At 36.1% G+C, this 21,321-nt stretch overlaps 18 pseudogenes; all 18 read right to left on the bottom strand.

Annotated features, from left to right (window-relative positions):
* Nucleotides 1-107: 107 nt before the first annotated feature.
* On the bottom strand, nt 108-226 carry LOC145647721 (5S ribosomal RNA; annotated as a pseudogene).
* Nucleotides 227-1,711: 1,485 nt separating this feature from the next.
* LOC145644033 (5S ribosomal RNA) lies at nt 1,712-1,830 on the bottom strand (annotated as a pseudogene).
* A 790-nt stretch (nt 1,831-2,620) lies between these two features.
* LOC145644717 (5S ribosomal RNA) lies at nt 2,621-2,739 on the bottom strand (annotated as a pseudogene).
* A 572-nt stretch (nt 2,740-3,311) lies between these two features.
* On the bottom strand, nt 3,312-3,430 carry LOC145644707 (5S ribosomal RNA; annotated as a pseudogene).
* A 792-nt stretch (nt 3,431-4,222) lies between these two features.
* On the bottom strand, nt 4,223-4,341 carry LOC145647720 (5S ribosomal RNA; annotated as a pseudogene).
* Nucleotides 4,342-6,044: 1,703 nt separating this feature from the next.
* LOC145643827 (5S ribosomal RNA) lies at nt 6,045-6,163 on the bottom strand (annotated as a pseudogene).
* Nucleotides 6,164-7,645: 1,482 nt separating this feature from the next.
* LOC145643826 (5S ribosomal RNA) lies at nt 7,646-7,764 on the bottom strand (annotated as a pseudogene).
* Nucleotides 7,765-9,245: 1,481 nt separating this feature from the next.
* On the bottom strand, nt 9,246-9,364 carry LOC145648496 (5S ribosomal RNA; annotated as a pseudogene).
* A 1,481-nt stretch (nt 9,365-10,845) lies between these two features.
* On the bottom strand, nt 10,846-10,964 carry LOC145644395 (5S ribosomal RNA; annotated as a pseudogene).
* Nucleotides 10,965-11,536: 572 nt separating this feature from the next.
* Nucleotides 11,537-11,655, bottom strand: LOC145644032 (5S ribosomal RNA; annotated as a pseudogene).
* Nucleotides 11,656-12,447: 792 nt separating this feature from the next.
* Nucleotides 12,448-12,566, bottom strand: LOC145647718 (5S ribosomal RNA; annotated as a pseudogene).
* A 1,703-nt stretch (nt 12,567-14,269) lies between these two features.
* LOC145643825 (5S ribosomal RNA) lies at nt 14,270-14,388 on the bottom strand (annotated as a pseudogene).
* Nucleotides 14,389-15,869: 1,481 nt separating this feature from the next.
* On the bottom strand, nt 15,870-15,988 carry LOC145648495 (5S ribosomal RNA; annotated as a pseudogene).
* A 1,481-nt stretch (nt 15,989-17,469) lies between these two features.
* LOC145644394 (5S ribosomal RNA) lies at nt 17,470-17,588 on the bottom strand (annotated as a pseudogene).
* A 791-nt stretch (nt 17,589-18,379) lies between these two features.
* LOC145648515 (5S ribosomal RNA) lies at nt 18,380-18,498 on the bottom strand (annotated as a pseudogene).
* A 792-nt stretch (nt 18,499-19,290) lies between these two features.
* On the bottom strand, nt 19,291-19,409 carry LOC145647717 (5S ribosomal RNA; annotated as a pseudogene).
* Nucleotides 19,410-20,202: 793 nt separating this feature from the next.
* Nucleotides 20,203-20,321, bottom strand: LOC145647716 (5S ribosomal RNA; annotated as a pseudogene).
* Nucleotides 20,322-21,113: 792 nt separating this feature from the next.
* LOC145644230 (5S ribosomal RNA) lies at nt 21,114-21,232 on the bottom strand (annotated as a pseudogene).
* Nucleotides 21,233-21,321: the final 89 nt, after the last annotated feature.

The following is a 21,321-nucleotide window of genomic DNA, read 5'->3' as shown; positions in this document are numbered from 1 at the left end:
TACAGCATCTGCTATTCCCATGTGCTAACAGATAGTTTTTTTTATTAATCACTGCACTTCACATTTGAGCATGTCAGCTTGAAAATAAATTAAAGTGATGCAAGAAAAGCTTACAGCACCTGGTATTCCTAGGTAGGGTCCCACCTCAGTACTATCCAGGCCCAAACTTACTTAGCTTCCAAGGTCAGATGAGATTGGGCGTTCTCAAGCTGGTGTGGCCGTAAGCCTTAAAAGCTTCCTCAAATTGCCTAATCATAGCAAATATGATCAAAGACCAATCTGACAATTTTTTTTATTAATCCCTGCACTTGACATTCTAGAATGTTATCTTGAAAGTAAATTAAATGATGCAATAAAATCTTACAACATCTGGTATACGGAGGCACTAACAGACAGTTTTTTTTATTAATCACTGCACTTCACATTCAAGCATGTCAGTTGGAGAGTAAATTAAAGTGATGCAATAAAAACTTACAGCATCTGCTATTCCCAGGTGCTAGCAGATAGTTTGATTTAATTATTCACTGCACTTCAAATTTGAACATGATAGCTTGAACATAAATTAAAGGGATGCAATAAAATCTTACAGCACCTGCTATTCCCTGGTACTAAAAGATTTCTATTTAATCTGTACACTTCACAAACAAGCATGTCAGTTGCAGATTAAATTAAAGTGATGCAACAAAAACTTACAGCATCTGCTATTCCCAGGTGCTAACAGACAGTTTTTTTTAATTAATCACTGCACTTCACATCCTAGCATGTCATCTTAAAAGTAAATTAAAGTGATGCAAGAGAAGCTTACAGCATCTCGTAGTCCAAGCTGCTAACAGATAGTTTTTTGATGAATCACTGCACTTCACATTCAGGCATGTGAGTTGGAGAGTAAATGAAAGTGATGCAAAAAAAACTTACAGCATCTGCTATTCCCATGTGCTAACAGATAGTTTGAGTTAATTATTCACTGCACTTCAAATTTGAGCATGTCAGCTTGAAAGTAAATTAAAGTGATGCAAGAAAAGGTTACAGCACCTGGTATTCCTAGGTAGGGTCCCATCTCAGTACTATCCAGGCCCAAAGTTGTTCAGTTTCCAAGGTCAGATGAGATTGGACGTTCTCAAGCTGGTGTGGCCATAAGCCTTAAACACTTACTCAAATTGCCTAACTATAGCAAATATGATCAAAGACCAATCTGACAATTTTTTTTATTAATCCCTGCACTTGACATTGTAGAATGTTATCTTGAAAGTAAATTAAATGATGCAATAAAAGCTTACAACATCTGGTATACGGAGGCACTACCAGACAGTTTTTTTATTAATCACTGCACTTCACATTCAAGCATGTCAGTTGGAGAGTAAATTAAAGTGATGCAATAAAAACTTACAGCATCTGCTATTCCCAGGTGCTAGCAGATAGTTTGATTTAATTATTCACTGCACTTCAAATTTGAACATGATAGCTTGAACATAAATTAAAGGGATGCAATAAAATCTTACAGCTCCTGCTATTCCCTGGTACTAAAAGATTTCTATTTAATCTGTACACTTCACATACAAGCATGTCAGTTGCAGATTAAATTAAAGTGATGCAACAAAAACTTAAAGCATTTGCTATTCCCAGGTGCTAACAGATAGTTTTTTTTTAATTAATCACTGCACTTCACATCCTAGCATGTCATCTTGAAAGTAAATTAAAGTGATGCAAGAAAAGCTTACAGCACCTGGTATTCCTAGATAGGGTCCCACCTCAGTACTATCCAGGCCCAAACTTGTTTCGCTTCCAAGGTCAGACGAGACTGGTCGTTCTCAAGCTGGTGTGGCCGTAAGCCTTAAACACTTACTCAAATTGCCTAATCATAGCAAATATGATCAAAGACCAATCTGACAATTTTTGTTATTAATCCCTGCACTTGACATTGTAGAATGTTATCTTGAAAGTAAATTAAATGATGCAATAAAAGCTTACAACATCTGGTATACGGAGGCACTAACAGACAGTTTTTTTATTAATCACTGCACTTCACATTCAAGCATGTCAGTTGCAGAGTAAATTAAAGTGATGCAATAAAAACTTACAGCATCTGCTATTCCTAGGTGCTAGCAGATAGTTTGATTTAATCATTCACTGCACTTCAAATTTGAACATGATAGCTTGAACATAAATTAAAGGGATGCAATAAAATCTTACAGCACCTGCTATTCCCTGTTACTAAAAGATTTCTATTTAATCTGTACACTTCACATACAAGCATGTCAGTTGCAGATTAAATTAAAGTGATGCAACAAAAACTTACAGCATCTGCTATTCCCAGGTGCTAACAGATAGTTTTTTTTAATTAATCACTGCACTTCACATCCTAGCATGTCATCTTAAAAGTAAATTAAATGATGCAAGAGAAGCTTACAGCATCTCGTAGTCCAAGCTGCTAACAGATAGTTTTTTGATGAATCACTGCACTTCACATTCAGGAATGTGAGTTGGAGAGTAAATGAAAGTGATGCAAAAAAAACTTACAGCATCTGCTATTCCCCTGTGCTAACAGATAGTTTTTTTATTAATCACTGCACTTCACATTTGAGCATGTCAGCTTGAAAATAAATTAAAGTGATGCAAGAAAAGCTTACAGCACCTGGTATTCCTAGGTAGGGTCCCACTTCAGTACTATCCAGGCCCAAAGTTGTTCAGCTTCCAAGGTCAGATGAGATTGGGGGTTCTCAAGCTGGTGTGGCCATAAGCCTTAAACACTTACTCAAATTGCCTAACTATAGCAAATATGATCAAAGACCATTCTGACAATTTTTTTTATTAATCCCTGCACTTGACATTGTAGAATGTTATCTTGAAAGTAAATTAAATGATGCAATAAAAGCTTACAACATCTGGTATACGGAGGCACTACCAGACAGTTTTTTTATTAATCACTGCACTTCACATTCAAGCATGTCAGTTGGAGAGTAAATTAAAGTGATGCAATAAAAACTTACAGCATCTGCTATTCCCAGGTGCTAGCAGATAGTTTGATTTAATTATTCACTGCACTTCAAATTTGAACATGATAGCTTGAACATAAATTAAAGGGATGCAATAAAATCTTACAGCTCCTGCTATTCCCTGGTACTAAAAGATTTCTATTTAATCTGTACACTTCACATACAAGCATGTCAGTTGCAGATTAAATTAAAGTGATGCAACAAAACCTTAAAGCATTTGCTATTCCCAGGTGCTAACAGATAGTTTTTTTTTAATTAATCACTGCACTTCACATCCTAGCATGTCATCTTGAAAGTAAATTAAAGTGATGCAAGAAAAGCTTACAGCACCTGGTATTCCTAGATAGGGTCCCACCTCAGTACTCTCCAGGCCCAAACTTGTTTCGCTTCCAAGGTCAGACGAGACTGGTCGTTCTCAAGCTGGTGTGGCCGTAAGCCTTAAACACTTACTCAAATTGCCTAATCATAGCAAATATGATCAAAGACCAATCTGACAATTTTTGTTATTAATCCCTGCACTTGACATTGTAGAATGTTATCTTGAAAGTAAATTAAATGATGCAATAAAAGCTTACAACATCTGGTATACGGAGGCACTAACAGACAGTTTTTTTATTAATCACTGCACTTCACATTCAAGCATGTCAGTTGGAGAGTAAATTAAAGTGATGCAATAAAAACTTACAGCATCTGCTATTCCTAGGTGCTAGCAGATAGTTTGATTTAATCATTCACTGCACTTCAAATTTGAACATGATAGCTTGAACATAAATTAAAGGGATGCAATAAAATCTTACAGCACCTGCTATTCCCTGTTACTAAAAGATTTCTATTTAATCTGTACACTTCACATACAAGCATGTCAGTTGCAGATTAAATTAAAGTGATGCAACAAAAACTTACAGCATCTGCTATTCCCAGGTGCTAACAGATAGTTTTTTTTAATTAATCACTGCACTTCACATCCTAGCATGTCATCTTAAAAGTAAATTAAAGTGATGCAAGAGAAGCTTACAGCATCTCGTAGTCCAAGCTGCTAACAGATAGTTTTTTGATGAATCACTGCACTTCACATTCAGGCATGTGAGTTGGAGAGTAAATGAAAGTGATGCAAAAAAAACTTACAGCATCTGCTATTCCCATGTGCTAACAGATAGTTTTTTTTATTAATCACTGCACTTCACATTTGAGCATGTCAGCTTGAAAATAAATTAAAGTGATGCAAGAAAAGCTTACAGCACCTGGTATTCCTAGGTAGGGTCCCACCTCAGTACTATCCAGGCCCAAACTTACTTAGCTTCCAAGGTCAGATGAGATTGGGCGTTCTCAAGCTGGTGTGGCCGTAAGCCTTAAAAGCTTCCTCAAATTGCCTAATCATAGCAAATATGATCAAAGACCAATCTGACAATTTTTTTTATTAATCCCTGCACTTGACATTCTAGAATGTTATCTTGAAAGTAAATTAAATGATGCAATAAAATCTTACAACATCTGGTATACGGAGGCACTAACAGACAGTTTTTTTTATTAATCACTGCACTTCACATTCAAGCATGTCAGTTGGAGAGTAAATTAAAGTGATGCAATAAAAACTTACAGCATCTGCTATTCCCAGGTGCTAGCAGATAGTTTGATTTAATTATTCACTGCACTTCAAATTTGAACATGATAGCTTGAACATAAATTAAAGGGATGCAATAAAATCTTACAGCACCTGCTATTCCCTGGTACTAAAAGATTTCTATTTAATCTGTACACTTCACAAACAAGCATGTCAGTTGCAGATTAAATTAAAGTGATGCAACAAAAACTTACAGCATCTGCTATTCCCAGGTGCTAACAGACAGTTTTTTTTAATTAATCACTGCACTTCACATCCTAGCATGTCATCTTAAAAGTAAATTAAAGTGATGCAAGAGAAGCTTACAGCATCTCGTAGTCCAAGCTGCTAACAGATAGTTTTTTGATGAATCACTGCACTTCACATTCAGGCATGTGAGTTGGAGAGTAAATGAAAGTGATGCAAAAAAAACTTACAGCATCTGCTATTCCCATGTGCTAAGAGAGAGTTTTTTTTATTAATCACTGCACTTCACATTTGAGCATGTCAGCTTGAAAGTAAAATAAAGTGATGCACGAAAAGGTTACAGCACCTGGTATTCCTAGGTAGGGTCCCAACTCAGTACTATCCAGGCCCAAAGTTGTTCAGTTTCCAAGGTCAGATGAGATTGGACGTTCTCAAGCTGGTGTGGCCGTAAGCCTTAAACACTTACTCTAATTGCCTAATCATAGCAAATATGATCAAAGACCAATCTGACAATTTTTTTTATTAATCCCTGCACTTGACATTCTAGAATGTTATCTTGAAAGTAAATTAAATGATGCAATAAAAGCTTACAACATCTGGTATTCGGAGGCACTAACAGACAGTTTTTTTTTAATCACTGCATTTCACATTCAAGCATGTCAGTTGGAGAGTAAATTAAAGTGATGCAATAAAAACTTACAGCATCTGCTATTCCTAGGTGCTAGCAGATAGTTTGATTTAATCATTCACTGCACTTCAAATTTGAACATGATAGCTTGAACATAAATTAAAGGGATGCAATAAAATCTTACAGCACCTGCTATTCCCTGTTACTAAAAGATTTCTATTTAATCTGTACACTTCACATACAAGCATGTCAGTTGCAGATTAAATTAAAGTGATGCAACAAAAACTTACAGCATCTGCTATTCCCAGGTGCTAACAGATAGTTTTTTTTAATTAATCACTGCACTTCACATCCTAGCATGTCATCTTAAAAGTAAATTAAAGTGATGCAAGAGAAGCTTACAGCATCTCGTAGTCCAAGCTGCTAACAGATAGTTTTTTGATGAATCACTGCACTTCACATTCAGGCATGTGAGTTGGAGAGTAAATGAAAGTGATGCAAAAAAAACTTACAGCATCTGCTATTCCCATGTGCTAACAGATAGTTTTTTTTATTAATCACTGCACTTCACATTTGAGCATGTCAGCTTGAAAATAAATTAAAGTGATGCAAGAAAAGCTTACAGCACCTGGTATTCCTAGTTAGGGTCCCACCTCAGTACTATCAAGGCCCAAACTTACTTAGCTTCCAAGGTCAGATGAGATTGGGCGTTCTCAAGATGGTGTGGCCGTAAGCCTTAAAGACTTCCTCAAATTGCCTAATCATAGCAAATATGATCAAAGACCAATCTAACAATTTTTTTTATTAATCCCTGCACTTGACATTCTAGAATGTTATCTTGAAAGTAAATTAAATGATGCAATAAAATCTTACAACATCTGGTATACGGAGGCACTAACAGACAGTTTTTTTTAATCACTGCACTTCACATTCAAGCATGTCAGTTGGAGAGTAAATTAAAGTGATGCAATAAAAACTTACTGCATCTGCTATTCCCAGGTGCTAGCAGATAGTTTTTTTTTATTAATCACTGCACTTCACATCCTAGCATGTCATCTTAAAAGTAAATTAAAGTGATGCAAGAGAAGCTTACAGCATCTCCTAGTCCAAGCTGCTAACAGATAGTTTTTTGATGAATCACTGCACTTCACATTCAGGCACGTGAGTTGTAGAGTAAATGAAAGTGATGCAAAAAAAACTTACAGCATCTGCTATTCCCATGTGCTAACAGAGAGTTTTTTTTATTAATCACTGCACTTCACATTTGAGCATGTCAGCTTGAAAGTAAATTAAAGTGATGCAAGAAAAGGTTACAGCACCTGGTATTCCTAGGTAGGGTCCCACCTCAGTACTATCCAGGCCCAACGTTGTTCAGTTTCCAAGGTCAGATGAGATTGGACGTTCTCAAGCTGGTGTGGCCGTAAGCCTTAAACACTTACTCTAATTGCCTAATCATAGCAAATATGATCAAAGACCAATCTGACAATTTTTTTTATTAATCCCTGCACTTGACATTCTAGAATGTTATCTTGAAAGTAAATTAAATGATGCAATAAAAGCTTACAACATCTGGTATTCGGAGGCACTAACAGACAGTTTTTTTTTAATCACTGCATTTCACATTCAAGCATGTCAGTTGGAGAGTAAATTAAAGTGATGCAATAAAAACTTACAGCATCTGCTATTCCTAGGTGCTAGCAGATAGTTTGATTTAATCATTCACTGCACTTCAAATTTGAACATGATAGCTTGAACATAAATTAAAGGGATGCAATAAAATCTTACAGCACCTGCTATTCCCTGTTACTAAAAGATTTCTATTTAATCTGTACACTTCACATACAAGCATGTCAGTTGCAGATTAAATTAAAGTGATGCAACAAAAACTTACAGCATCTGCTATTCCCAGGTGCTAACAGATAGTTTTTTTTAATTAATCACTGCACTTCACATCCTAGCATGTCATCTTAAAAGTAAATTAAAGTGATGCAAGAGAAGCTTACAGCATCTCGTAGTCCAAGCTGCTAACAGATAGTTTTTTGATGAATCACTGCACTTCACATTCAGGCATGTGAGTTGGAGAGTAAATGAAAGTGATGCAAAAAAAACTTACAGCATCTGCTATTCCCATGTGCTAACAGATAGTTTTTTTTATTAATCACTGCACTTCACATTTGAGCATGTCAGCTTGAAAATAAATTAAAGTGATGCAAGAAAAGCTTACAGCACCTGGTATTCCTAGTTAGGGTCCCACCTCAGTACTATCAAGGCCCAAACTTACTTAGCTTCCAAGGTCAGATGAGATTGGGCGTTCTCAAGATGGTGTGGCCGTAAGCCTTAAAGACTTCCTCAAATTGCCTAATCATAGCAAATATGATCAAAGACCAATCTAACAATTTTTTTTATTAATCCCTGCACTTGACATTCTAGAATGTTATCTTGAAAGTAAATTAAATGATGCAATAAAATCTTACAACATCTGGTATACGGAGGCACTAACAGACAGTTTTTTTTAATCACTGCACTTCACATTCAAGCATGTCAGTTGGAGAGTAAATTAAAGTGATGCAATAAAAACTTACTGCATCTGCTATTCCCAGGTGCTAGCAGATAGTTTTTTTTTATTAATCACTGCACTTCACATCCTAGCATGTCATCTTAAAAGTAAATTAAAGTGATGCAAGAGAAGCTTACAGCATCTCCTAGTCCAAGCTGCTAACAGATAGTTTTTTGATGAATCACTGCACTTCACATTCAGGCACGTGAGTTGTAGAGTAAATGAAAGTGATGCAAAAAAAACTTACAGCATCTGCTATTCCCATGTGCTAACAGAGAGTTTTTTTTATTAATCACTGCACTTCACATTTGAGCATGTCAGCTTGAAAGTAAATTAAAGTGATGCAAGAAAAGGTTACAGCACCTGGTATTCCTAGGTAGGGTCCCACCTCAGTACTATCCAGGCCCAACGTTGTTCAGTTTCCAAGGTCAGATGAGATTGGACGTTCTCAAGCTGGTGTGGCCGTAAGCCTTAAACACTTACTCTAATTGCCTAATCATAGCAAATATGATCAAAGACCAATCTGACAATTTTTTTTATTAATCCCTGCACTTGACATTCTAGAATGTTATCTTGAAAGTAAATTAAATGATGCAATAAAAGCTTACAACATCTGGTATTCGGAGGCACTAACAGACAGTTTTTTTTTAATCACTGCATTTCACATTCAAGCATGTCAGTTGGAGAGTAAATTAAAGTGATGCAATAAAAACTTACAGCATCTGCTATTCCCAGGTGCTAGCAGATAGTTTGATTTAATTATTCACTGCACTTCAAATTTGAACATGATAGCTTGAACATAAATTAAAGGGATGCAATAAAATCTTACAGCACCTGCTATTCCCTGGTACTAAAAGATTTCTATTTAATCTGTACACTTCACATACAAGCATGTCAGTTGCAGATTAAATTAAAGTGATGCAACAAAAACTTACAGCATCTGCTATTCCCAGGTGCTAACAGATAGTTTTTTTTAATTAATCACTGCACTTCACATCCTAGCATGTCATCTTAAAAGTAAATTAAAGTGATGCAAGAGAAGCTTACAGCATCTCGTAGTCCAAGCTGCTAACAGATAGTTTTTGATGAATCACTGCACTTCACATTCAGGCATGTGAGTTGGAGAGTAAATGAAAGTGATGCAAAAAAAACTTACAGCATCTGCTATTCCCATGTGCTAACAGATAGTTTTTTTTATTAATCACTGCACTTCACATTTGAGCATGTCAGCTTGAAAGTAAATTAGAGTGATGCAAGAAAAGCTTACAGCACCTGGTATTCCTAGGTAGGGTCCCACCTCAGTACTATCCAGGCCCAAACTTACTTAGCTTCCAAGGTCAGATGAGATTGGGCGTTCTCAAGATGGTGTGGCCGTAAGCCTTAAAGACTTCCTCAAATTGCCTAATCATAGCAAATATGATCAAAGACCAATCTAACAATTTTTTTTATTAATCCCTGCACTTGACATTCTAGAATGTTATCTTGAAAGTAAATTAAATGATGCAATAAAATCTTACAACATCTGGTATACGGAGGCACTAACAGACAGTTTTTTTTAATCACTGCACTTCACATTCAAGCATGTCAGTTGGAGAGTAAATTAAAGTGATGCAATAAAAACTTACTGCATCTGCTATTCCCAGGTGCTAGCAGATAGTTTTTTTTTATTAATCACTGCACTTCACATCCTAGCATGTCATCTTAAAAGTAAATTAAAGTGATGCAAGAGAAGCTTACAGCATCTCCTAGTCCAAGCTGCTAACAGATAGTTTTTTGATGAATCACTGCACTTCACATTCAGGCACGTGAGTTGGAGAGTAAATGAAAGTGATGCAAAAAAAACTTACAGCATCTGCTATTCCCATGTGCTAACATAGAGTTTTTTTTATTAATCACTGCACTTCACATTTGAGCATGTCAGCTTGAAAGTAAATTAAAGTGATGCAAGAAAAGGTTACAGCACCTGGTATTCCTAGGTAGGGTCCCACCTCAGTACTATCCAGGCCCAACGTTGTTCAGTTTCCAAGGTCAGATGAGATTGGACGTTCTCAAGCTGGTGTGGCCGTAAGCCTTAAACACTTACTCTAATTGCCTAATCATAGCAAATATGATCAAAGACCAATCTGACAATTTTTTTTATTAATCCCTGCACTTGACATTCTAGAATGTTATCTTGAAAGTAAATTAAATGATGCAATAAAAGCTTACAACATCTGGTATTCGGAGGCACTAACAGACAGTTTTTTTTTAATCACTGCATTTCACATTCAAGCATGTCAGTTGGAGAGTAAATTAAAGTGATGCAATAAAAACTTACAGCATCTGCTATTCCCAGGTGCTAGCAGATAGTTTGATTTAATTATTCACTCCACTTCAAATTTGAACATGATAGCTTGAACATAAATTAAAGGGATGCAATAAAATCTTACAGCACCTGCTATTCCCTGGTACTAAAAGATTTCTATTTAATCTGTACACTTCACATACAAGCATGTCAGTTGCAGATTAAATTAAAGTGATGCAACAAAAACTTACAGCATCTGCTATTCCCAGGTGCTAACAGATAGTTTTTTTTAATTAATCACTGCACTTCACATCCTAGCATGTCATCTTAAAAGTAAATTAAAGTGATGCAAGAGAAGCTTACAGCATCTCGTAGTCCAAGCTGCTAACAGATAGTTTTTGATGAATCACTGCACTTCACATTCAGGCATGTGAGTTGGAGAGTAAATGAAAGTGATGCAAAAAAAACTTACAGCATCTGCTATTCCCATGTGCTAACAGATAGTTTTTTTTATTAATCACTGCACTTCACATTTGAGCATGTCAGCTTGAAAGTAAATTAGAGTGATGCAAGAAAAGCTTACAGCACCTGGTATTCCTAGGTAGGGTCCCACCTCAGTACTATCCAGGCCCAAAGTTGTTCAGCTTCCAAGGTCAGATGAGATTGGACGTTCTCAAGCTGGTGTGGCCGTAAGCCTTAAACACTTACTCAAATTGCCTAATCATAGCAAATATGATCAAAGACCAATCTGACAATTTTTTTTATTAATCCCTGCACTTGACATTCTAGAAAGTTATCTTGAAAGTAAATTAAATGATGCAATAAAAGCTTACAACATCTGGTATACGGAGGCACTACCAGACAGTTTTTTTATTAATCACTGCACTTCACATTCAAGCATGTCAGTTGGAGAGTAAATTAAAGTGATGCAATAAAAACTTACAGCATCTGCTATTCCCAGGTGCTAGCAGATAGTTTGATTTAATTATTCACTGCACTTCAAATTTGAACATGATAGCTTGAACATAAATTAAAGGGATGCAATAAAATCTTACAGCTCCTGCTATTCCCTGGTACTAAAAGATTTCTATTTAATCTGTACACTTCACATACAAGCATGTCAGTTGCAGATTAAATTAAAGTGATGCAACAAAAACTTAAAGCATTTGCTATTCCCAGGTGCTAACAGATAGTTTTTTTTTAATTAATCACTGCACTTCACATCCTAGCATGTCATCTTGAAAGTAAATTAAAGTGATGCAAGAAAAGCTTACAGCACCTGGTATTCCTAGATAGGGTCCCACCTCAGTACTATCCAGGCCCAAACTTGTTTCGCTTCCAAGGTCAGACGAGACTGGTCGTTCTCAAGCTGGTGTGGCCGTAAGCCTTAAACACTTACTCAAATTGCCTAATCATAGCAAATATGATCAAAGACCAATCTGACAATTTTTGTTATTAATCCCTGCACTTGACATTGTAGAATGTTATCTTGAAAGTAAATTAAATGATGCAATAAAAGCTTACAACATCTGGTATACGGAGGCACTAACAGACAGTTTTTTTATTAATCACTGCACTTCACATTCAAGCATGTCAGTTGGAGAGTAAATTAAAGTGATGCAATAAAAACTTACAGCATCTGCTATTCCTAGGTGCTAGCAGATTGTTTGATTTAATCATTCACTGCACTTCAAATTTGAACATGATAGCTTGAACATAAATTAAAGGGATGCAATAAAATCTTACAGCACCTGCTATTCCCTGTTACTAAAAGATTTCTATTTAATCTGTACACTTCACATACAAGCATGTCAGTTGCAGATTAAATTAAAGTGATGCAACAAAAACTTACAGCATCTGCTATTCCCAGGTGCTAACAGATAGTTTTTTTTAATTAATCACTGCACTTCACATCCTAGCATGTCATCTTAAAAGTAAATTAAAGTGATGCAAGAGAAGCTTACAGCATCTCGTAGTCCAAGCTGCTAACAGATAGTTTTTTGATGAATCACTGCACTTCACATTCAGGCATGTGAGTTGGAGAGTAAATGAAAGTGATGCAAAAAAAACTTACAGCATCTGCTATTCCCATGTGCTAACAGATAGTTTTTTTTATTAATCACTGCACTTCACATTTGAGCATGTCAGCTTGAAAATAAATTAAAGTGATGCAAGAAAAGCTTACAGCACCTGGTATTCCTAGGTAGGGTCCCACCTCAGTACTATCCAGGCCCAAACTTACTTAGCTTCCAAGGTCAGATGAGATTGGGCGTTCTCAAGCTGGTGTGGCCGTAAGCCTTAAAAGCTTCCTCAAATTGCCTAATCATAGCAAATATGATCAAAGACCAATCTGACAATTTTTTTTATTAATCCCTGCACTTGACATTCTAGAATGTTATCTTGAAAGTAAATTAAATGATGCAATAAAATCTTACAACATCTGGTATACGGAGGCACTAACAGACAGTTTTTTTTATTAATCACTGCACTTCACATTCAAGCATGTCAGTTGGAGAGTAAATTAAAGTGATGCAATAAAAACTTACAGCATCTGCTATTCCCAGGTGCTAGCAGATAGTTTGATTTAATTATTCACTGCACTTCAAATTTGAACATGATAGCTTGAACATAAATTAAAGGGATGCAATAAAATCTTACAGCACCTGCTATTCCCTGGTACTAAAAGATTTCTATTTAATCTGTACACTTCACAAACAAGCATGTCAGTTGCAGATTAAATTAAAGTGATGCAACAAAAACTTACAGCATCTGCTATTCCCAGGTGCTAACAGACAGTTTTTTTTAATTAATCACTGCACTTCACATCCTAGCATGTCATCTTAAAAGTAAATTAAAGTGATGCAAGAGAAGCTTACAGCATCTCATAGTCCAAGCTGCTAACAGATAGTTTTTTGATGAATCACTGCACTTCACATTCAGGCATGTGAGTTGGAGAGTAAATGAAAGTGATGCAAAAAAAACTTACAGCATCTGCTATTCCCATGTGCTAAGAGAGAGTTTTTTTTATTAATCACTGCACTTCACATTTGAGCATGTCAGCTTGAAAGTAAAATAAAGTGATGCACGAAAAGGTTACAGCACCTGGTATTCCTAGGTAGGGTCCCAACTCAGTACTATCCAGGCCCAAAGTTGTTCAGTTTCCAAGGTCAGATGAGATTGGACGTTCTCAAGCTGGTGTGGCCGTAAGCCTTAAACACTTACTCTAATTGCCTAATCATAGCAAATATGATCAAAGACCAATCTGACAATTTTTTTTATTAATCCCTGCACTTGACATTCTAGAATGTTATCTTGAAAGTAAATTAAATGATGCAATAAAAGCTTACAACATCTGGTATTCGGAGGCACTAACAGACAGTTTTTTTTTAATCACTGCATTTCACATTCAAGCATGTCAGTTGGAGAGTAAATTAAAGTGATGCAATAAAAACTTACAGCATCTGCTATTCCTAGGTGCTAGCAGATAGTTTGATTTAATCATTCACTGCACTTCAAATTTGAACATGATAGCTTGAACATAAATTAAAGGGATGCAATAAAATCTTACAGCACCTGCTATTCCCTGTTACTAAAAGATTTCTATTTAATCTGTACACTTCACATACAAGCATGTCAGTTGCAGATTAAATTAAAGTGATGCAACAAAAACTTACAGCATCTGCTATTCCCAGGTGCTAACAGATAGTTTTTTTTAATTAATCACTGCACTTCACATCCTAGCATGTCATCTTAAAAGTAAATTAAAGTGATGCAAGAGAAGCTTACAGCATCTCGTAGTCCAAGCTGCTAACAGATAGTTTTTTGATGAATCACTGCACTTCACATTCAGGCATGTGAGTTGGAGAGTAAATGAAAGTGATGCAAAAAAAACTTACAGCATCTGCTATTCCCATGTGCTAACAGATAGTTTTTTTTATTAATCACTGCACTTCACATTTGAGCATGTCAGCTTGAAAATAAATTAAAGTGATGCAAGAAAAGCTTACAGCACCTGGTATTCCTAGTTAGGGTCCCACCTCAGTACTATCAAGGCCCAAACTTACTTAGCTTCCAAGGTCAGATGAGATTGGGCGTTCTCAAGATGGTGTGGCCGTAAGCCTTAAAGACTTCCTCAAATTGCCTAATCATAGCAAATATGATCAAAGACCAATCTAACAATTTTTTTTATTAATCCCTGCACTTGACATTCTAGAATGTTATCTTGAAAGTAAATTAAATGATGCAATAAAATCTTACAACATCTGGTATACGGAGGCACTAACAGACAGTTTTTTTTAATCACTGCACTTCACATTCAAGCATGTCAGTTGGAGAGTAAATTAAAGTGATGCAATAAAAACTTACTGCATCTGCTATTCCCAGGTGCTAGCAGATAGTTTTTTTTTATTAATCACTGCACTTCACATCCTAGCATGTCATCTTAAAAGTAAATTAAAGTGATGCAAGAGAAGCTTACAGCATCTCCTAGTCCAAGCTGCTAACAGATAGTTTTTTGATGAATCACTGCACTTCACATTCAGGCACGTGAGTTGTAGAGTACATGAAAGTGATGCAAAAAAAACTTACAGCATCTGCTATTCCCATGTGCTAACAGAGAGTTTTTTTTATTAATCACTGCACTTCACATTTGAGCATGTCAGCTTGAAAGTAAATTAAAGTGATGCAAGAAAAGGTTACAGCACCTGGTATTCCTAGGTAGGGTCCCACCTCAGTACTATCCAGGCCCAACGTTGTTCAGTTTCCAAGGTCAGATGAGATTGGACGTTCTCAAGCTGGTGTGGCCGTAAGCCTTAAACACTTACTCTAATTGCCTAATCATAGCAAATATGATCAAAGACCAATCTGACAATTTTTTTTATTAATCCCTGCACTTGACATTCTAGAATGTTATCTTGAAAGTAAATTAAATGATGCAATAAAAGCTTACAACATCTGGTATTCGGAGGCACTAACAGACAGTTTTTTTTTAATCACTGCATTTCACATTCAAGCATGTCAGTTGGAGAGTAAATTAAAGTGATGCAATAAAAACTTACAGCATCTGCTATTCCCAGGTGCTAGCAGATAGTTTGATTTAATTATTCACTGCACTTCAAATTTGAACATGATAGCTTGAACATAAATTAAAGGGATGCAATAAAATCTTACAGCACCTGCTATTCCCTGGTACTAAAAGATTTCTATTTAATCTGTACACTTCACATACAAGCATGTCAGTTGCAGATTAAATTAAAGTGATGCAACAAAAACTTACAGCATCTGCTATTCCCAGGTGCTAACAGATAGTTTTTTTTAATTAATCACTGCACTTCACATCCTAGCATGTCATCTTAAAAGTAAATTAAAGTGATGCAAGAGAAGCTTACAGCATCTCGTAGTCCAAGCTGCTAACAGATAGTTTTTGATGAATCACTGCACTTCACATTCAGGCATGTGAGTTGGAGAGTAAATGAAAGTGATGCAAAAAAAACTTACAGCATCTGCTATTCCCATGTGCTAACAGATAGTTTTTTTTATTAATCACTGCACTTCACATTTGAGCATGTCAGCTTGAAAGTAAATTAGAGTGATGCAAGAAAAGCTTACAGCACCTGGTATTCCTAGGTAGGGTCCCACCTCAGTACTATCCAGGCCCAAACTTACTTAGCTTCCAAGGTCAGATGAGATTGGGCGTTCTCAAGATGGTGTGGCCGTAAGCCTTAAAGACTTCCTCAAATTGCCTAATCATAGCAAATATGATCAAAGACCAATCTAACAATTTTTTTTATTAATCCCTGCACTTGACATTCTAGAATGTTATCTTGAAAGTAAATTAAATGATGCAATAAAATCTTACAACATCTGGTATACGGAGGCACTAACAGACAGTTTTTTTTAATCACTGCACTTCACATTCAAGCATGTCAGTTGGAGAGTAAATTAAAGTGATGCAATAAAAACTTACTGCATCTGCTATTCCCAGGTGCTAGCAGATAGTTTTTTTTTATTAATCACTGCACTTCACATCCTAGCATGTCATCTTAAAAGTAAATTAAAGTGATGCAAGAGAAGCTTACAGCATCTCCTAGTCCAAGCTGCTAACAGATAGTTTTTTGATGAATCACTGCACTTCACATTCAGGCACGTGAGTTGGAGAGTAAATGAAAGTGATGCAAAAAAAACTTACAGCATCTGCTATTCCCATGTGCTAACATAGAGTTTTTTTTATTAATCACTGCACTTCACATTTGAGCATGTCAGCTTGAAAGTAAATTAAAGTGATGCAAGAAAAGGTTACAGCACCTGGTATTCCTAGGTAGGGTCCCACCTCAGTACTATCCAGGCCCAACGTTGTTCAGTTTCCAAGGTCAGATGAGATTGGACGTTCTCAAGCTGGTGTGGCCGTAAGCCTTAAACACTTACTCTAATTGCCTAATCATAGCAAATATGATCAAAGACCAATCTGACAATTTTTTTTATTAATCCCTGCACTTGACATTCTAGAATGTTATCTTGAAAGTAAATTAAATGATGCAATAAAAGCTTACAACATCTGGTATTCGGAGGCACTAACAGACAGTTTTTTTTTAATCACTGCATTTCACATTCAAGCATGTCAGTTGGAGAGTAAATTAAAGTGATGCAATAAAAACTTACAGCATCTGCTATTCCCAGGTGCTAGCAGATAGTTTGATTTAATTATTCACTCCACTTCAAATTTGAACATGATAGCTTGAACATAAATTAAAGGGATGCAATAAAATCTTACAGCACCTGCTATTCCCTGGTACTAAAAGATTTCTATTTAATCTGTACACTTCACATACAAGCATGTCAGTTGCAGATTAAATTAAAGTGATGCAACAAAAACTTACAGCATCTGCTATTCCCAGGTGCTAACAGATAGTTTTTTTTAATTAATCACTGCACTTCACATCCTAGCATGTCATCTTAAAAGTAAATTAAAGTGATGCAAGAGAAGCTTACAGCATCTCGTAGTCCAAGCTGCTAACAGATAGTTTTTGATGAATCACTGCACTTCACATTCAGGCATGTGAGTTGGAGAGTAAATGAAAGTGATGCAAAAAAAACTTACAGCATCTGCTATTCCCATGTGCTAACAGATAGTTTTTTTTATTAATCACTGCACTTCACATTTGAGCATGTCAGCTTGAAAGTAAATTAGAGTGATGCAAGAAAAGCTTACAGCACCTGGTATTCCTAGGTAGGGTCCCACCTCAGTACTATCCAGGCCCAAAGTTGTTCAGCTTCCAAGGTCAGATGAGATTGGACGTTCTCAAGCTGGTGTGGCCGTAAGCCTTAAACACTTACTCAAATTGCCTAATCATAGCAAATATGATCAAAGACCAATCTGACAATTTTTTTTATTAATCCCTGCACTTGACATTCTAGAAAGTTATCTTGAAAGTAAATTAAATGATGCAATAAAAGCTTACAACATCTGGTATACGGAGGCACTAACAGACAGTTTTTTTTTAATCTCTGCACTTCACATTCAAGCATGTCAGTTGGAGAGTAAATTAAAGTGATGCAATAAAAACTTACAGCATCTGCTATTCCCAGGTGCTAGCAGATAGTTTGATTTAATTATTCACTGCAGTTCAAATTTGAACATGAAGCTTGAACATAAATTAAAGGGATGCAATAAAATCTTACAGCACCTGCTATTCCCTGGTACTAAAAGATTTCTATTTAATCTGTACACTTCACATACAAGCATGTCAGTTGCAGATTAAATTAAAGTGATGCAACAAAAACTTAATGCATCTGCTATTCCCAGATGCTAACAGACAGTTTTTTTTAATTAATCACTGCACTTCACATCCTAGCATGTCATCTTAAAAGTAAATTAAAGTGATGCAAGAGAAGCTTACAGCATCTCGTAGTCCACGCTGCTAACAGATAGTTTTTTGATGAATCACTGCACTTCACATTCAGGCATGTGAGTTGGAGAGTAAATGAAAGTGATGCAAAAAAAACTTACAGCATGTGCTATTCCCATGTGCTAACAGATAGTTTTTTTTTCTTAATCACTGCACTTCACATTTGAGCATGTCAGCTTGAAAGTAAATTAAAGTGATGCAAGAAAAGCTTACAGCACCTGGTATTCCTAGGTAGGGTCCCACCTCAGTACTATCCAGGCCCAAACTTATTTAGCTTCCAAGGTCAGATGAGATTGGGCGTTCTCAAGCTGGTGTGGCCGTAAGCCTTAAAGACTTCCTCAAATTGCCTAATCATAGCAAATATGATCAAAGACCAATCTGACAATTTTTTTTATTAATCCCTGCACTTGACATTGTAGAATGTTATCTTGAAAGTAAATTAAATGATGCAATAAAAGCTTACAACATCTGGTATACGGAGGCACTAACAGACAGTTTTTTTATTAATCACTGCACTTCACATTCAAGCATGTCAGTTGGAGAGTAAATTAAAGTGATGCAATAAAAACTTACAGCATCTGCTATTCCTAGGTGCTAGCAGATAGTTTGATTTAATCATTCACTGCACTTCAAATTTGAACATGATAGCTTGAACATAAATTAAAGGGATGCAATAAAATCTTACAGCACCTGCTATTCCCTGTTACTAAAAGATTTCTATTTAATCTGTACACTTCACATACAAGCATGTCAGTTGCAGATTAAATTAAAGTGATGCAACAAAAACTTACAGCATCTGCTATTCCCAGGTGCTAACAGATAGTTTTTTTTAATTAATCACTGCACTTCACATCCTAGCATGTCATCTTAAAAGTAAATTAAAGTGATGCAAGAGAAGCTTACAGCATCTCGTAGTCCACGCTGCTAACAGATAGTTTTTTGATGAATCACTGCACTTCACATTCAGGCATGTGAGTTAGAGAGTAATTGAAAGTGATGCAAAAAAAACTTACAGCATCTGCTATTCCCATGTGCTAACAGATAGTTTTTTTTATTAATCACTGCACTTCACATTTGAGCATGTCAGCTTGAAAATAAATTAAAGTGATGCATGAAAAGCTTACAGCACCTGGTATTCCTAGGTAGGGTCCCACCTCAGTACTATCCAGGCCCAAACTTACTTAGCTTCCAAGGTCAGATGAGATTGGGCGTTCTCAAGCTGGTGTGGCCGTAAGCCTTAAAAGCTTCCTCAAATTGCCTAATCATAGCAAATATGATCAAAGACCAATCTGACAATTTTTTTTATTAATCCCTGCACTTGACATTCTAGAATGTTATCTTGAAAGTAAATTAAATGATGCAATAAAATCTTACAACATCTGGTACACGGAGGCACTAACAGACAGTTTTTTTATTAATCACTGCACTTCACATTCAAGCATGTCAGTTGGAGAGTAAATTAAAGTGATGCAATAAAAACTTACAGCATCTGCTATTCCCAGGTGCTAGCAGATAGTTTGATTTAATTATTCACTGCACTTCAAATTTGAACATGATAGCTTGAACATAAATTAAAGGGATGCAATAAAATCTTACAGCACCTGCTATTCCCTGGTACTAAAAGATTTCTATTTAATCTGTACACTTCACAAACAAGCATGTCAGTTGCAGATTAAATTAAAGTGATGCAACAAAAACTTACAGCATCTGCTATTCCCAGGTGCTAACAGACAGTTTTTTTTTAATTAATCACTGCACTTCACATCCTAGCATGTCATCTTAAAAGTAAATTAAAGTGATGCAAGAGAAGCTTACAGCATCTCGTAGTCCAAGCTGCTAACAGATAGTTTTTTGATGAATCACTGCACTTCACATTCAGGCATGTGAGTTGGAGAGTAAATGAAAGTGATGCAAAAAAAACTTACAGCATCTGCTATTCCCATGTGCTAACAGATAGTTTTTTTTATTAATCACTGCACTTCACATTTGAGCATGTCAGCTTGAAAATAAATTAAAGTGATGCAAGAAAAGCTTACAGCACCTGGTATTCCTAGGTAGGGTCCCACCTCAGTACTATCCAGGCCCAAACTTACTTAGCTTCCAAGGTCAGATGAGATTGGGCGTTCTCAAGCTGGTGTGGCCGTAAGCCTTAAAGACTTCCTCAAATTGCCTAATCATAGCAAATATGATCAAAGACCAATCTGACAATTTTTTTTATTAATCCCTGCACTTGACATTCTAGAATGTTATCTTGAAAGTAAATTAAATGATGCAATAAAATCTTACAACATCTGGTATACGGAGGCACTAACAGACAGTTTTTTTATTAATCACTGCACTTCACATTCAAGCATGTCAGTTGGAGAGTAAATTAAAGTGATGCAATAAAAACTTACAGCATCTGCTATTCCCAGGTGCTAGCAGATAGTTTGATTTAATTATTCACTGCACTTCAAATTTGAAAATGATAGCTTGAACATAAATTAAAGGGATGTAATAAAATCTTACAGCACCTGCTATTCCCTGGTACTAAAAGATTTCTATGTAATCTGTACACTTCACATACAAGCATGTCAGTTGCAGATTAAATTAAAGTGATGCAACAAAAACTTACAGCATCTGCTATTCCCAGGTGCTAACAGACAGTTTTTTTTTAATTAATCACTGCACTTCACATCCTAGCATGTCATCTTAAAAGTAAATTAAAGTGATGCAAGAGAAGCTTACAGCATCTCGTAGTCCAAGCTGCTAACAGATAGTTTTTGATGAATCACTGCACTTCACATTCAGGCATGTGAGTTGGAGAGTAAATGAAAGTGATGCAAAAAAAACTTACAGCATCTGCTATTCCCATGTGCTAACAGATAGTTTTTTTTCTTAATCACTGCACTTCACATTTGAGCATGTCAGCTTGAAAGTAAATTAAAGTGATGCAAGAAAAGCTTACAGCACCTGGTATTCCTAGGTAGGGTCCCACCTCAGTACTATCCAGGCCCAAAGTTGTTCAGCTTCCAAGGTCAGATGAGATTGGGGGTTCTCAAGCTGGTGTGGCCATAAGCCTTAAACACTTACTCAAATTGCCTAATCATAGCAAATATGATCAAAGACCAATCTGACAATTTTTTTTATTAATCCCTGCACTTGACAT

Source organism: Electrophorus electricus, chromosome 13 (genome assembly GCF_041902795.1).
Source record: "Electrophorus electricus isolate QZ-2024a chromosome 13, ASM4190279v1, whole genome shotgun sequence".
NCBI classification, from domain to species: domain Eukaryota; kingdom Metazoa; phylum Chordata; class Actinopteri; order Gymnotiformes; family Gymnotidae; genus Electrophorus; species Electrophorus electricus.
Note: the sequence above shows the minus strand (reverse complement) of the source record. Positions and strands in the feature narration are given on the sequence as shown.